General features: G+C 43.9%; 1 protein-coding gene across 16 annotated transcripts in view; it reads left to right on the top strand.

Moving 5' to 3' along the window:
* The first annotated feature begins 2,455 nt into the window (after positions 1-2,455).
* Positions 2,456-17,476, top strand: part of LOC129560656 (ankyrin repeat domain-containing protein 26-like) — a 91,923-nt gene continuing 76,902 nt past the window's right edge. For 4 of the 16 annotated variants that reach the window (XR_016035246.1, XR_016035258.1, XR_016035245.1 and 1 more), the window contains exon 1: positions 2,459-9,956. The gene's annotated coding sequence lies outside the window, so the exon portion shown is untranslated. Of the gene's footprint in view, positions 9,957-17,476 lie in introns of all 16 variants that reach the window. The other 12 variants (XR_016035261.1, XR_016035257.1, XR_016035259.1 and 9 more) reach the window with 8 other exon arrangements.

Below are 17,476 nucleotides of genomic sequence, written 5' to 3'. Positions count from 1 at the left end.
AGATGGCATGCCTGAGTAAGGATGACTCCAAACTGGGGAAATGTTAGGATCTGGTCTAATTTAGTTAATTAAATTTATGAAGCATCTACCATGTAATGAGAGGCAGAGTGAGAATGCAAGAATATAAAAAGAAATCTAATGAGGAGGATTTGAAAAGGCAATGTAGAAATATCTACTGTGATAGAACTATAAACTAATGCTGGAGAAAAACAACGTTTTAGAAGGGACATCTGGGAAGTGTACAACAGTTCTTATGGGCAGCAGCTAACCAAATTAAAAGAAAAGACGTTTCTCATTATCTCATGTTTCCTAAAATAAATAAATTTACCTTTTCCAAGGTAAATAAATGTAAACCCTATGTTTATATTGTTTCATTGTTTTGAAGTAGGCAGCATTTGTGTATCTCCCATTTACAAAGAAAATGAAAAGTAAAGCTCATAGAGGTCGCTGCTTTCTTTAGAGTTAACAAAGGATCAGTGAGTGTCCAAACTGAAATGAGATCTTATGTTGTCTGAATTCCAGCCCAGTGGTTTTAAGTATGGTTGTATGTTTTATGATCAGGTTGTACCTATAATGAATAAACAAAGACTTTTGCAAGGGTGGAGGCCTGGGGGAGGTAAGTAGATGCAATACTAAGTTACCATGTATTACCAGTTAACATGGATGGTGTCAAAACGGGTTCACCCAGAAAAAGACCAGTTTTGGCTGGATGGCATCACCGACTCTGTGGACATGAGTTTGAGTGTACTCCGGGAGTTGGTGATGGACAGGGAGGCCTGGCGTGCTGTGATTCATGGGGTGGCGGAGAGTCGGACACGACTGAGCGACTGAACTGAACTGAACTGAACTGAACAACTCCCTAGGACTGTGAAGAAAGCTGATCGCTGAAGAATTGATGCTTTTGAACTGTGGTGCTGGAGAAGACTCTTGAGAGTCCCTTGGACTGCAAGGAGATCCGACCAGTCCATTCTAAAGGAGATCAATCCTGGGTGTTCATTGGAAGGACTGATGCTAAAGCTGAAACTCCAATACTTTGGCCACCTCATGTGAAAAGACTGAAAAAGTCTTTTCCACTGGCTGGAAAAGACCCTGATGCTGGGAAGGATTGGGGGCGGGAGAAGGGGACGACAGAGAATGAGATGTCTGGATGGACATGAGTTTGAGTGAACTCCAGGAGTTGGTGATGGACAGGGAGGCCTGGCGTGCTGTGATTCATGGGGTTGCAAGGGGTCGGACACGACTGAGCCCCTGAACTGAACTGAACTGAACTGAAGCTCAGTATTTATTATCATTTAGGGAGCACCTTTAAAAAAAGATTGTTTCACTAGTGGCTCAAACAGGAAAGAATCTGACTGCAGTGCAGGAGACCTGGGTTCCATCCCTGGGTCGGTCGGGACGATTCCCTGGAGAAGGGAATGGCGATCCACTCCAGTAGTCTTGCCTGGAGAAGGCCATGGACAGAGGAGCCTGGTGGGCTACAGTCCATTGGATCGCAAAGAGTCGGACACGACAGAGGGACTAACACTTCCACTTTTCTTTGTATAAAATGCTGCTGCTGCTGCTAAGTCGCTTCAGTCGTGTCCCACTCTATGCAACCCCAGGGACGGCAGCCCGCCAGGCTCCCCCATCCCTGGCATTCTCCAGGCAAGAACACTGGAGTGGGTTGCCATTTCCTTCTCCAGTGCATGAACGTGGAAAGGGAAAGTAAAGTCGCTCAGTCCTGTCTGACTCTTCGCAACACCATGTACTGCAGCCTACAGGGCTCCTCCGGCCATGGGATTTTCCAGGCGAGAGTACTGGAGTGGGTTGCCACTGCCTTCTCTGATTTGACGGCTACCCAGAAGCTCCAAATGCGAGCGCGCAGCCGAGCGAGCGCAGCGCGCCTGCGCCGTACGTGCGCGCGCATGCTCCCCGCCCCCGCCCGCCCCCGCGCCCTGGCCGTGGCGAAAGCCCGCCGGCGCTCCTCGCTGATGCCGCTTACCTGAGGGACCCGCGGCCGCCGCCGGCCGCCGCCGCAGCCTCCCGGGAGCCCGGCCCCGAGGTGTGAGGTGAGCCCCGGGTCGTGCAGGCCCCTTCCCGTCCGGCGCAGCGGGAAAAGGAGTGGGGAGTGGGGACTGAGGAGGTGCCGCCGCGGCTGCCCGCTCCTCGGTCTGCCCCTGTGCCCAGGAGGCACCAGCAGCCGCGGCCCCTCCTCCTCAGGGAGCGTTATTCGCGTCGCCGCCGAAACAGAAGCCGTGGGCGCCGCGCTGTGGAGGGGTGTGTCGGGGCTTTCTCGGGGTGGGCGGCGGGCCGGCGCGGCGCGGGGGAGCCCGAGTTTGGGGCTGGGCGGCGCGGCGGGCCGAGGCCCGCGGACGGGGTTGACCCTCTGGGTCCCGAGCCCGCGCCGAGCAGCCTGTTGGAGGGCGGCCCGCGCTCCCTCCGCGCCGCGCTCCCTGCGCCAGCCCTGGGGCTCGAGCGGTCGGCGCCGCGGGGGCGTGTGGCGCTCCCGGGCCGCTGGGGGCTGTGCGGGGAGGCCGCGGCCGCTGGCGGGAGGACAGTGCGCCGAGGGCTGGGCGCGGGCCCGCGGGGGGCGTCGGGGCTTCCCGGGGCCCGGGCGGCGTCGCAGCATCTGGACTGCCTCCCGTTTCTAGTCCTGAAAGTTGTCCCCTCTCCTCCCTCCCGTCAGTTTTGCAAAGTCTGCATATTCCTCCTCGAGCCTTCCCCCTCTGCCCCCTTGGACGCTCCGTGTGTTTGCCCTGGGGTAGGGCGGAGAGATTCATCCATAGCCTCTGAGACTTAGCAGCAGCAGCAGCAGCAGCAAACATGTCAAGGCATTGTAGCATCTTCCTAGAGGCCTTTATCAGAGTTAGGTGCCTTCCTCAATAAGAGAAAAAGGGGTGTTTTTTCTTTCGCTCTTAAAAGAACAAAAGCATATGCCACTAATTTAGGCAGAGGAGTCAACTTGAAGTTGCAGCATATCTAGGAAGGAGGACAAAAGGTCTGGGTTTTGGCCCAGAATAAATGAAATTTTGAATTTTGGTTCCCTTCTGAATGTAGGCAGACAGAACAGCAGAGCAGCTCAGCAGCTATAGAAATAAATGACTGCTGTATAAGGTTGGTCAAACAAGATCTTATTTTGTAGAAGTAGTTTGGAGAGACCTGTAATGTTTGTTTACGGGAATTGGGTTACTTGGCAAAGCCAATATCGCAGGAGCAAGGAAACAGACTTGACAAGGGGGATGTTACCTCCCTCTTGAGTCTTCTTTTAGCCTTTGGTGATGTGCTGACAGTCAAAGGGATAGAGGAATCCGTAGTTCTGTTATTAAGAACCATTTACTCCTCAAGATAATGCTTTCCATCCGTACTTTTTTTTTTTTTTTCCCATCCGTACTTTTAAGCAAATCAATGCCATCTTTTTCCTCCAGAAGAAGAAGGAAAAGAACAGAAAAGTGTTTGTTTGAAGTACCAAGGTAGGAAAGTGATGTAAAAGCTTGAGTGGCCTGGCTTCCAAAGATAGAGCTGAAAATAAAAGATAATCGAGATGCAATTCTTCTTATAGTGTTGCGTTTTCTTTAGTGAAATAACAGGTTCTTCCTCTCCCCCCCTCCCCCCAAATGCTTTGAAACTGTCAGGAAAGTAAGGTAATTAGTAAAGCCTACCGTCCTACCTTCTCTTTCCTCCTCCTCCGTTATTTATTTTTTTCTCGTCCACTGACATTCCCTGCCTGTACGTCTCTCCAGAATCTACCAGTGCCCTATTAATAGAAGAAGAAAGGACTGTAGGTTCTTTCATCCCTTTTTCATCTTAGGTACTGTGTTCCTCTGAACTTTGTTTTGTGCTTTGAACATGGAGGTGGATTTTTGTAGAGAGATCCCCAGCCATGATTGAGATATTTGAAGTAGGGAGCCTTGCGGGGAAGATAAACAGTAAAGTGCACGTTCGTTCTTTGTATAGCACAGTGCTGTGAGAGCCTCATCATTGGGCAGAGAGAGGGGCTTTTAAATTCCCTGTAAGTCCTCTGTTGCCCACTTCACAGGCAAAGGATCTCTCTCTCCAACTTAAGTTTCGTATGTGTTAGTAAACCTATGAGATTTCATACTGAAAACGTACTCTGAGCTTGTTAGTTTGTTGATGTTAGACTGCTGTTGACTTTATTTTCTTCAGGAGACTTGTGATAGGAAACAGTTCTTACTGCATCTTTCCCTTCTTTCACAGGGACGAGCAGTGTTGGCCTCAAGTGTTTTTTAACCCCTAAATCTCTAGAATTAGAGACGTTTAAAGCTGCAGTTGGCCACAAAAAGAGCAGTAGTGCAAATGAAAAGCAAGACTTTGAAATATGTATGAGAGGAATTGTTCAGTATAGATTTGTGAGAAGGGTCACAGCGTCTTGAGGGAAGAAGTGAAGGTTTTTAATAGTGGCATTTCCAGAAGTTAGGAATGAATGTTTGAAGAGCAACAACTAACTCTTCTTTGACTAGAAAACAGTTTCAACTGACTGTTGCATCAGAAATGATGAATCTATCTTTGAGTTACAATCTTTGAGTTATGCTGAGAACTAGCAACAGTTTTGGTGGATCCAAGGAATGCACTGTGAATGAAGTTTAAGAAAAAACAACTAGGCTAGTAGGCCTAAAAAAATCTTGGTCCCCGAAGTTTATCTCATTAAACTAATTTTATAGTCAAAACATGCAACCATGCTAAAGTGGGGGGAAAATCAGGAGCTTGATATTAGAGCATTTTCTGAACACATTTTAATGAAAAAGGGAAACCAGGATGGAATTTCAACCAGATTTTTTTTTTTTTTTTTTAATTTTAAAGTCCAGATTCTGGCCATCTTTCAACTTCCCAGTTTTGCTTTTCGTTTTAAAAGATCTTCTGCTTCTGCTTTCTCTAGTCTTAAAAGTAATGTATACTTTGTAAGATGGACTGGATTTTGATGCCTACTGTTCATTTTAATCTTGAACTTGAATGTTTTCCCTGTATTTTTTTAAGCCCCATCACTCAGCACACTGGAAGATTAGATTATCTTTTGTAATCAGTAGATGACTAGATGGACTTTAAAAATTAGATAAAGTAGCAAAGTGATACCTTGAGATTAGTAAGAATCTAGGCCCTAAGAATTAAATATGGAGCTATATAAACTTTAGCAACCAGAGAACAGTATCCTGAGAGTGAATTTATTTAAAAAAAATAAGATATGGAAAACAAAAGGCCAAAACCCACATGAGTTTTAGGAAAAGGAATCGAGCACTTTGAGCAGTGATATGTTCTCAGTGTGTACTTTGCTGTTTATGTTCCTTGAGAGAAGCAGCTTCAGAGGTAATGATTGCTAATCCTTATAATGCAGTCTTGGAAAACTCTGAAAGAAGACAAAAGAATATCCTCCTGTTCCCATTGTAGCCAGTGTGTTTGAGGCAACCTTTAATTTCTGAATTGGAAACGCAAGATGTTACGTACATTTATAGTGTGTCAAGATAAGTAAATCTAAGCTGAGAAAGAGGAAAGGAATCACTTTCTGTACAGGAAGTGTGAATTGGAATAGAATTGCTAACATCTTTTGTTGCAGGGCCTTGCTGCAACAAGGGCCCACTTGCTGCAAGCCCCCAGGGCCCACTTTTGTCGTTGTCTCTTCTGGGATTCAGCCTGCTTTCTTTCCTCTTCACAGTTGCCATCTCCTGCTTTTCCCAGCTGAGTTCTTTGGGTCTGGCTTTGTAGCCAGCCTCTGAAGACAGTTCCAAGACTGCATCCCCTTTATTGCTGTTCTTCAGGACAAATACTCACCTTATTTTAGGGGCTTTTACTTTTTATCTTCACAAGAGAACTGGTAAATTGGGGAATATCAGATTCCTGATGTTACACATTGATAAAAATTAAAGTGTAGGGTTAAGTGTATCTAGTCCTTTTTGTTTTCTGATGAAATAATCATCAGGTCACTTAATCTGAAATTAGTTTTCCCACATATCTTGTATTGTTCTGTAAAGAAGTGAATGTCTCTTTTCTCAGGGTTAGGGCATGGAAAACTGTTTCCAGACCCCTCATTTTCTACTGGTCCTTGGCGCCTGAGACTGTTCCCTCCAGTGAATCCAGCAATTCCCTTATTCAGCTGAGATTCTGCAGATTTCTGTAGTCAAAGATATAATATCAAAAAGAATGCAAAAAATCTTTTAACCTTTATGTAATCAGTTGCTGTATTTTGTCAGTGTTTCTTGGTTTCCTCAATCTTCTGTGTCCTGCTGTCTGAAACTTACAGCTTCTTCAAGGATGGTTCTCTTAGGAAAAAGGATTGTTGCTATCCATACTCACGTGATCCTGATTAGAAGCATTTGTTTCATTATATTATTGAAAAACAATTTAGAATATATATCAACTTTTTTTTTTAAACTGTGCATAATATTTGGTTCAGCTGAGAGGTGATCTGATTTTTTTTCAGTATTGAAAATCAATTTTTGACCCATTCTGAGTTTATCATCATTTTTTTTTTTTTTTTTTTTTTGCTTTTCTTGCTGCCTGTAGTAGGGCAGTTTTGTGTCCCTTGGCTTGTTACTTAAGCAACAGTCAGTAAACATTGATTCAAGCAGTAGTATTGTCACCACACATTTACAGATTTAGCAGACTTAATTTTCCCATACACAAATAACATGTGACAGATTTAAAAATAACATTTCAGCATTTATAATACTTTACTCCTTTTTTGTTTTGTTTTTGTGTTTTGACCACGCTGTGCAGCTTGTGGCACCTTAATTCTCTGACCAGGGATCAGGGATCAAACTCGAGCCCCCTGAAGTAGAAGTGTGGAGTCCTGGGAAGTCCCTATAATATTGTATTTTTAAACAATTCAGGTAGTTTTATTCTGTTTCATGTATGTATATTTTTGACAAAAGTGGGAGACTATATGCTGTTTTGTAAACCATTTAAAATTTTATTTTTCACTTACTGTATTGCTCCTGTCTTTTCAAGTCAGCATATACAGATCCTGCTCATCATTTTTAGTGAGTGTGTTATGTGTTGGTTGTGCTGTAGTTTAACCAATTCCTTATTGGTAGACTTTCAGATTGTCTCTGGGTTTTTATTTTATAAACAGTGTTGTACTAACATTTCAGTTATACATCATGTGTACTTGTGTTTACTTGCTTAGAATAAATTGTAGAATAGGTCTGCTGAATCAGAGTGTATACATTTTAAGAGCTTTTGATGTCCATAGCTATTTTTTTGAAATACCAACTAGTTTACTTTTCCTCCAGTAGTATTTGAAAATGGAGAATTTCCTGGCGGTCTAGTGGTTAGACACTTCACTGCCTTGGTCCGGGTTCAGTCCTTGTTTGGGGAACTAAGACTCTGCAAGCCGTGAAGGACAGCCAAAAGAAAAAGAAAAATGTATCTCCAAGTGTGGGAATGTTGAAGATATTCTTTTTTCTGCACCCTCTCCTATGCTGTGTTCTTTTCTTCTTTTTGCTCATCTGACTGGCAAAAATGTTATGTATCATGTTTGTATGTTTTTATTAGTAAAGTTGAATATCTTTTCATATGTTTGTTGTCCCTTTGTATTTCTTTTGTAAATGTATGTCCTTTTTCCATTTTTCTGTTAAAGTAGTATTCTTTATCTGCTTTTTAAAAAAATTCATTGTATATATTACTTTTGCTCAGCACATAATTCGGAGAAGGCAATGGCAAGCCACTCCAGTACTCTTGCCTAGAAAATCCCATGGATGGAGGAGCCTGGTAGGCTGCAGTCCGTGGGGTCGCTAAGGGTCGGACACGACTGAAGCGACTTAGCAGCAGCAGCAGCAGTTAGATTACCAGATGTATCGTATGTATGAAATTAACAGCCAACAAATAATTATTTCTGGGCTTATCAAAGCACTAGCTCTTTGCATTGACACGATTGAAGTGACTTAGCAGCAGCACCAACAGATACACCAGGGAACCAGTAGATGGCATGCCTGAGTAAGGATGACTCCAAACTGGGGAAATGTTAGGATCTGGTCTAATTTAGTTAATTAAATTTATGAAGCATCTACCATGTAATGAGAGGCAGAGTGAGAATGCAAGAATATAAAAAGAAATCTAATGAGGAGGATTTGAAAAGGCAATGTAGAAATATCTACTGTGATAGAACTATAAACTAATGCTGGAGAAAAACAACGTTTTAGAAGGGACATCTGGGAAGTGTACAACAGTTCTTATGGGCAGCAGCTAACCAAATTAAAAGAAAAGACGTTTCTCATTATCTCATGTTTCCTAAAATAAATAAATTTACCTTTTCCAAGGTAAATAAATGTAAACCCTATGTTTATATTGTTTCATTGTTTTGAAGTAGGCAGCATTTGTGTATCTCCCATTTACAAAGAAAATGAAAAGTAAAGCTCATAGAGGTCGCTGCTTTCTTTAGAGTTAACAAAGGATCAGTGAGTGTCCAAACTGAAATGAGATCTTATGTTGTCTGAATTCCAGCCCAGTGGTTTTAAGTATGGTTGTATGTTTTATGATCAGGTTGTACCTATAATGAATAAACAAAGACTTTTGCAAGGGTGGAGGCCTGGGGGAGGTAAGTAGATGCAATACTAAGTTACCATGTATTACCAGTTAACATGGATGGTGTCAAAACGGGTTCACCCAGAAAAAGACCAGTTTTGGCTGGATGGCATCACCGACTCTGTGGACATGAGTTTGAGTGTACTCCGGGAGTTGGTGATGGACAGGGAGGCCTGGCGTGCTGTGATTCATGGGGTGGCGGAGAGTCGGACACGACTGAGCGACTGAACTGAACTGAACTGAACTGAACAACTCCCTAGGACTGTGAAGAAAGCTGATCGCTGAAGAATTGATGCTTTTGAACTGTGGTGCTGGAGAAGACTCTTGAGAGTCCCTTGGACTGCAAGGAGATCCGACCAGTCCATTCTAAAGGAGATCAATCCTGGGTGTTCATTGGAAGGACTGATGCTAAAGCTGAAACTCCAATACTTTGGCCACCTCATGTGAAAAGACTGAAAAAGTCTTTTCCACTGGCTGGAAAAGACCCTGATGCTGGGAAGGATTGGGGGCGGGAGAAGGGGACGACAGAGAATGAGATGTCTGGATGGACATGAGTTTGAGTGAACTCCAGGAGTTGGTGATGGACAGGGAGGCCTGGCGTGCTGTGATTCATGGGGTTGCAAGGGGTCGGACACGACTGAGCCCCTGAACTGAACTGAACTGAACTGAAGCTCAGTATTTATTATCATTTAGGGAGCACCTTTAAAAAAAGATTGTTTCACTAGTGGCTCAAACAGGAAAGAATCTGACTGCAGTGCAGGAGACCTGGGTTCCATCCCTGGGTCGGTCGGGACGATTCCCTGGAGAAGGGAATGGCGATCCACTCCAGTAGTCTTGCCTGGAGAAGGCCATGGACAGAGGAGCCTGGTGGGCTACAGTCCATTGGATCGCAAAGAGTCGGACACGACAGAGGGACTAACACTTCCACTTTTCTTTGTATAAAATGCTGCTGCTGCTGCTAAGTCGCTTCAGTCGTGTCCCACTCTATGCAACCCCAGGGACGGCAGCCCGCCAGGCTCCCCCATCCCTGGCATTCTCCAGGCAAGAACACTGGAGTGGGTTGCCATTTCCTTCTCCAGTGCATGAACGTGGAAAGGGAAAGTAAAGTCGCTCAGTCCTGTCTGACTCTTCGCAACACCATGTACTGCAGCCTACAGGGCTCCTCCGGCCATGGGATTTTCCAGGCGAGAGTACTGGAGTGGGTTGCCACTGCCTTCTCTGATTTGACGGCTACCCAGAAGCTCCAAATGCGAGCGCGCAGCCGAGCGAGCGCAGCGCGCCTGCGCCGTACGTGCGCGCGCATGCTCCCCGCCCCCGCCCGCCCCCGCGCCCTGGCCGTGGCGAAAGCCCGCCGGCGCTCCTCGCTGATGCCGCTTACCTGAGGGACCCGCGGCCGCCGCCGGCCGCCGCCGCAGCCTCCCGGGAGCCCGGCCCCGAGGTGTGAGGTGAGCCCCGGGTCGTGCAGGCCCCTTCCCGTCCGGCGCAGCGGGAAAAGGAGTGGGGAGTGGGGACTGAGGAGGTGCCGCCGCGGCTGCCCGCTCCTCGGTCTGCCCCTGTGCCCAGGAGGCACCAGCAGCCGCGGCCCCTCCTCCTCAGGGAGCGTTATTCGCGTCGCCGCCGAAACAGAAGCCGTGGGCGCCGCGCTGTGGAGGGGTGTGTCGGGGCTTTCTCGGGGTGGGCGGCGGGCCGGCGCGGCGCGGGGGAGCCCGAGTTTGGGGCTGGGCGGCGCGGCGGGCCGAGGCCCGCGGACGGGGTTGACCCTCTGGGTCCCGAGCCCGCGCCGAGCAGCCTGTTGGAGGGCGGCCCGCGCTCCCTCCGCGCCGCGCTCCCTGCGCCAGCCCTGGGGCTCGAGCGGTCGGCGCCGCGGGGGCGTGTGGCGCTCCCGGGCCGCTGGGGGCTGTGGGGGGAGGCCGCGGCCGCTGGCGGGAGGACAGTGCGCCGAGGGCTGGGCGCGGGCCCGCGGGGGGCGTCGGGGCTTCCCGGGGCCCGGGCGGCGTCGCAGCATCTGGACTGCCTCCCGTTTCTAGTCCTGAAAGTTGTCCCCTCTCCTCCCTCCCGTCAGTTTTGCAAAGTCTGCATATTCCTCCTCGAGCCTTCCCCCTCTGCCCCCTTGGACGCTCCGTGTGTTTGCCCTGGGGTAGGGCGGAGAGATTCATCCATAGCCTCTGAGACTTAGCAGCAGCAGCAGCAGCAGCAAACATGTCAAGGCATTGTAGCATCTTCCTAGAGGCCTTTATCAGAGTTAGGTGCCTTCCTCAATAAGAGAAAAAGGGGTGTTTTTTCTTTCGCTCTTAAAAGAACAAAAGCATATGCCACTAATTTAGGCAGAGGAGTCAACTTGAAGTTGCAGCATATCTAGGAAGGAGGACAAAAGGTCTGGGTTTTGGCCCAGAATAAATGAAATTTTGAATTTTGGTTCCCTTCTGAATGTAGGCAGACAGAACAGCAGAGCAGCTCAGCAGCTATAGAAATAAATGACTGCTGTATAAGGTTGGTCAAACAAGATCTTATTTTGTAGAAGTAGTTTGGAGAGACCTGTAATGTTTGTTTACGGGAATTGGGTTACTTGGCAAAGCCAATATCGCAGGAGCAAGGAAACAGACTTGACAAGGGGGATGTTACCTCCCTCTTGAGTCTTCTTTTAGCCTTTGGTGATGTGCTGACAGTCAAAGGGATAGAGGAATCCGTAGTTCTGTTATTAAGAACCATTTACTCCTCAAGATAATGCTTTCCATCCGTACTTTTTTTTTTTTTTTTCCCATCCGTACTTTTAAGCAAATCAATGCCATCTTTTTCCTCCAGAAGAAGAAGGAAAAGAACAGAAAAGTGTTTGTTTGAAGTACCAAGGTAGGAAAGTGATGTAAAAGCTTGAGTGGCCTGGCTTCCAAAGATAGAGCTGAAAATAAAAGATAATCGAGATGCAATTCTTCTTATAGTGTTGCGTTTTCTTTAGTGAAATAACAGGTTCTTCCTCTCCCCCCCTCCCCCCAAATGCTTTGAAACTGTCAGGAAAGTAAGGTAATTAGTAAAGCCTACCGTCCTACCTTCTCTTTCCTCCTCCTCCGTTATTTATTTTTTTCTCGTCCACTGACATTCCCTGCCTGTACGTCTCTCCAGAATCTACCAGTGCCCTATTAATAGAAGAAGAAAGGACTGTAGGTTCTTTCATCCCTTTTTCATCTTAGGTACTGTGTTCCTCTGAACTTTGTTTTGTGCTTTGAACATGGAGGTGGATTTTTGTAGAGAGATCCCCAGCCATGATTGAGATATTTGAAGTAGGGAGCCTTGCGGGGAAGATAAACAGTAAAGTGCACGTTCGTTCTTTGTATAGCACAGTGCTGTGAGAGCCTCATCATTGGGCAGAGAGAGGGGCTTTTAAATTCCCTGTAAGTCCTCTGTTGCCCACTTCACAGGCAAAGGATCTCTCTCTCCAACTTAAGTTTCGTATGTGTTAGTAAACCTATGAGATTTCATACTGAAAACGTACTCTGAGCTTGTTAGTTTGTTGATGTTAGACTGCTGTTGACTTTATTTTCTTCAGGAGACTTGTGATAGGAAACAGTTCTTACTGCATCTTTCCCTTCTTTCACAGGGACGAGCAGTGTTGGCCTCAAGTGTTTTTTAACCCCTAAATCTCTAGAATTAGAGACGTTTAAAGCTGCAGTTGGCCACAAAAAGAGCAGTAGTGCAAATGAAAAGCAAGACTTTGAAATATGTATGAGAGGAATTGTTCAGTATAGATTTGTGAGAAGGGTCACAGCGTCTTGAGGGAAGAAGTGAAGGTTTTTAATAGTGGCATTTCCAGAAGTTAGGAATGAATGTTTGAAGAGCAACAACTAACTCTTCTTTGACTAGAAAACAGTTTCAACTGACTGTTGCATCAGAAATGATGAATCTATCTTTGAGTTACAATCTTTGAGTTATGCTGAGAACTAGCAACAGTTTTGGTGGATCCAAGGAATGCACTGTGAATGAAGTTTAAGAAAAAACAACTAGGCTAGTAGGCCTAAAAAAATCTTGGTCCCCGAAGTTTATCTCATTAAACTAATTTTATAGTCAAAACATGCAACCATGCTAAAGTGGGGGGAAAATCAGGAGCTTGATATTAGAGCATTTTCTGAACACATTTTAATGAAAAAGGGAAACCAGGATGGAATTTCAACCAGATTTTTTTTTTTTTTTTTTAATTTTAAAGTCCAGATTCTGGCCATCTTTCAACTTCCCAGTTTTGCTTTTCGTTTTAAAAGATCTTCTGCTTCTGCTTTCTCTAGTCTTAAAAGTAATGTATACTTTGTAAGATGGACTGGATTTTGATGCCTACTGTTCATTTTAATCTTGAACTTGAATGTTTTCCCTGTATTTTTTTAAGCCCCATCACTCAGCACACTGGAAGATTAGATTATCTTTTGTAATCAGTAGATGACTAGATGGACTTTAAAAATTAGATAAAGTAGCAAAGTGATACCTTGAGATTAGTAAGAATCTAGGCCCTAAGAATTAAATATGGAGCTATATAAACTTTAGCAACCAGAGAACAGTATCCTGAGAGTGAATTTATTTAAAAAAAATAAGATATGGAAAACAAAAGGCCAAAACCCACATGAGTTTTAGGAAAAGGAATCGAGCACTTTGAGCAGTGATATGTTCTCAGTGTGTACTTTGCTGTTTATGTTCCTTGAGAGAAGCAGCTTCAGAGGTAATGATTGCTAATCCTTATAATGCAGTCTTGGAAAACTCTGAAAGAAGACAAAAGAATATCCTCCTGTTCCCATTGTAGCCAGTGTGTTTGAGGCAACCTTTAATTTCTGAATTGGAAACGCAAGATGTTACGTACATTTATAGTGTGTCAAGATAAGTAAATCTAAGCTGAGAAAGAGGAAAGGAATCACTTTCTGTACAGGAAGTGTGAATTGGAATAGAATTGCTAACATCTTTTGTTGCAGGGCCTTGCTGCAACAAGGGCCCACTTGCTGCAAGCCCCCAGGGCCCACTTTTGTCATTGTCTCTTCTGGGATTCAGCCTGCTTTCTTTCCTCTTCACAGTTGCCATCTCCTGCTTTTCCCAGCTGAGTTCTTTGGGTCTGGCTTTGTAGCCAGCCTCTGAAGACAGTTCCAAGACTGCATCCCCTTTATTGCTGTTCTTCAGGACAAATACTCACCTTATTTTAGGGGCTTTTACTTTTTATCTTCACAAGAGAACTGGTAAATTGGGGAATATCAGATTCCTGATGTTACACATTGATAAAAATTAAAGTGTAGGGTTAAGTGTATCTAGTCCTTTTTGTTTTCTGATGAAATAATCATCAGGTCACTTAATCTGAAATTAGTTTTCCCACATATCTTGTATTGTTCTGTAAAGAAGTGAATGTCTCTTTTCTCAGGGTTAGGGCATGGAAAACTGTTTCCAGACCCCTCATTTTCTACTGGTCCTTGGCGCCTGAGACTGTTCCCTCCAGTGAATCCAGCAATTCCCTTATTCAGCTGAGATTCTGCAGATTTCTGTAGTCAAAGATATAATATCAAAAAGAATGCAAAAAATCTTTTAACCTTTATGTAATCAGTTGCTGTATTTTGTCAGTGTTTCTTGGTTTCCTCAATCTTCTGTGTCCTGCTGTCTGAAACTTACAGCTTCTTCAAGGATGGTTCTCTTAGGAAAAAGGATTGTTGCTATCCATACTCACGTGATCCTGATTAGAAGCATTTGTTTCATTATATTATTGAAAAACAATTTAGAATATATATCAACTTTTTTTTTTAAACTGTGCATAATATTTGGTTCAGCTGAGAGGTGATCTGATTTTTTTTCAGTATTGAAAATCAATTTTTGACCCATTCTGAGTTTATCATCATTTTTTTTTTTTTTGCTTTTCTTGCTGCCTGTAGTAGGGCAGTTTTGTGTCCCTTGGCTTGTTACTTAAGCAACAGTCAGTAAACATTGATTCAAGCAGTAGTATTGTCACCACACATTTACAGATTTAGCAGATTTAATTTTCCCATACACAAATAACACGTGACAGATTTAAAAATAACATTTCAGCATTTATAATACTTTACTCCTTTTTTGTTTTGTTTTTGTGTTTTGACCACGCTGTGCAGCTTGTGGCACCTTAATTCTCTGACCAGGGATCAGGGATCAAACTCGAGCCCCCTGAAGTAGAAGTGTGGAGTCCTGGGAAGTCCCTATAATATTGTATTTTTAAACAATTCAGGTAGTTTTATTCTGTTTCATGTATGTATATTTTTGACAAAAGTGGGAGACTATATGCTGTTTTGTAAACCATTTAAAATTTTATTTTTCACTTACTGTATTGCTCCTGTCTTTTCAAGTGAGCATATACAGATCCTGCTCATCATTTTTAGTGAGTGTGTTATGTGTTGGTTGTGCTGTAGTTTAACCAGTTCCTTATTGGTAGACTTTCAGATTGTCTCTGGGTTTTTATTTTATAAACAGTGTTGTACTAACATTTCAGTTATACATCATGTGTACTTGTGTTTACTTGCTTAGAATAAATTGTAGAATAGGTCTGCTGAATCAGAGTGTATACATTTTAAGAGCTTTTGATGTCCATAGCTATTTTTTTGAAATACCAACTAGTTTACTTTTCCTCCAGTAGTATTTGAAAATGGAGAATTTCCTGGCGGTCTAGTGGTTAGACACTTCACTGCCTTGGTCCGGGTTCAGTCCTTGTTTGGGGAACTAAGACTCTGCAAGCTGTGAAGGACAGCCAAAAAAAAAAAGGAAAAATGTATCTCCAAGTGTGGGAATGTTGAAGATATTCTTTTTTCTGCACCCTCTCCTATGCTGTGTTCTTTTATTCTTTTGCTCATCTGATTGGAAAAATGTTATATATCATGTTTGTGTGTTTTTATTAGTGAAGTTGAATATCTTTTCATTTGTTTGTTGTCCCTTTGTATTTCTTTTGTAAATGTATGTCCTTTTTCCATTATTCTGTTAAAGTAGTATTCTTTATCTGCTTTTTAAATAAATTCATTGTATATATTACTTTTGCTCAGCCCACAATTCGGAGAAGGCAATGGCAAGCCACTCCAGTACTCTTGCCTGGAAAATCCCATGGATGGAGGAGCCTGGTAGGCTGCAGTCCGTGGGGTTGCTAAAGGTCGGACACGACTGAGCGACTTCACTTTCACTTTTCACTTTCACACATTGGAGAAGGAAATGGCAACCCACTCCAGTGTTCTTGCCTGGAGATTCCCAGGGACGGGGGAGCCTGGTGGGCTTCCGTCTATGGGGTCACACAGAGTCGGACACGACCGAATTGCCAGCAGAAGCAGCAGTGTTCCCTTTAGTTGTTTTTTTTTAAGTTGCAAGTAGATGAACATGCTGCATAAGCAGCAAACTACAAACATGGAACTTATATGGATGTTTTGATACTGTAGCGAAATAAAGCTTTCAGGGCTTATTTGACATATTTAAGGATATGCATAGTTGTTCCTGTGCTGCATGATAAGCTTCCATATACATGACTGTGTTTAATATCACTTTTCCATAGCCAGGCATCACATTTCTGGGCCCAGCTTGAAGGAGGAAACAATACAATGGCAGGCCAAGAAGCTTTAACAAATATTTCTGACTTAGAGATTTCAGTATTAGAGAGATTAGACGTTTGGGGCAGATGTCGCTTGTAACTTTGGTGTTCCTAATTCCTAAGGTTGTAGACTTTCCTTTTCCCTTCTTCTACTCAAGACCATATGCTCGAGGGAAAAATTGGGAAGATTCAGCCATGGCTTTACTTTCTCCAAATAGTTTTTTCTGCCCAGTACTTAAAGCTTGGGATGCAGAGGTCCCTGTCATTGGTAGTGCACAAAGGACAGTTTCTTTCTCTGCTTTAGCCAAGCCAGTTAAAGTTTTCAAGGTCTAAGCTGTCACGGGCCCTAATATCTATTTGAATTGTCCTGTTAACCTGGGTCTCTGAGAATTTCTGAACCTGACTTTCTCATGTTTTCCCAAGTGAGGTTGTGTACTTCAAACAGAAATATTTGCCATCTGTGAAACGCGAATAAAGTAAAAGCAGACTTAACCTCATTACAAAACCAAATGGAAGAATGATAGTTTTAGAATATGCTTTTTTCCTACCAGTCCTGTCTTCCACTCTACCTACCCTTTCAGCCCCCAGTTCAGTTCAGTTCAGTCGCTCAGTCGTGTCCGACTCTCTGCGACCCCATGAGATGCATATTTTTGTCCCTAGAAAAAAAGTGAAAGTTGCATCCAACTCTCTGCGACCCCTTGGACTGTAGCCTGCCGGGCTCCTCTGTCCATGGAATTCTCCAGGCAAGAATACTGGTGTGGGTTGCCATTTCCTCCTCCAGGGAATCTTCCCAACCCAGGGATCAAACGCATGTCTCCAGCATTGCAGGCGGATTCTTTACCGTCTGAGCCACCAGGGAAGCCCCCAGCAAAGGCAGTGTCAAATCAGACTCTGAAACTTGGTAGAAACTCTTAACTGGAAATCATTCATATCCCACGTTGTAACTTTCTAGGGTTGACTCTTCTCTGCAGCCTGACTGTGTGCAATGAAGCATTTGTTGGTCAGACGTTTTCTATGTACTGAATTTTTGTACTATCTAAAAGGATGAAGCATTGTTGGGAAAATGTCCTGATACTACTCTTAGAATCTTGTTTGCCAGTTCAGTATTGGTTGATAGAAGTAAGTCTTTGTATCCGCTGTAATTCAGTAATGAAACTACCTAAAGTTTGATGTTGCTTTACCTTTTATAGAGTGCATTATTTTATAATTCACTTATGTACCATCTTTGATAGGGAGGTGCAATGTTTAGAAAGGAAAATTCTGAGCTCAGAGAAGTTAAGTGATTCACATAGTTGGGAAGAGGCTTAAATCCATATCTATTGATTTCTTTATATTTTACACCTTTCACAGATACCATCTGCTGAATTTATTTATTTTTAAATGTTAAGATTTTATTTACAAAACTTCTGTGTTGTATAG

The sequence above is a fragment of the Moschus berezovskii genome, chromosome 18 (genome assembly GCF_049115385.1).
Source record: "Moschus berezovskii isolate FMDL1 chromosome 18, NW_MosBer_1.0, whole genome shotgun sequence".
Classification (NCBI taxonomy): domain Eukaryota; kingdom Metazoa; phylum Chordata; class Mammalia; order Artiodactyla; family Moschidae; genus Moschus; species Moschus berezovskii.
Note: the sequence above shows the minus strand (reverse complement) of the source record. Positions and strands in the feature narration are given on the sequence as shown.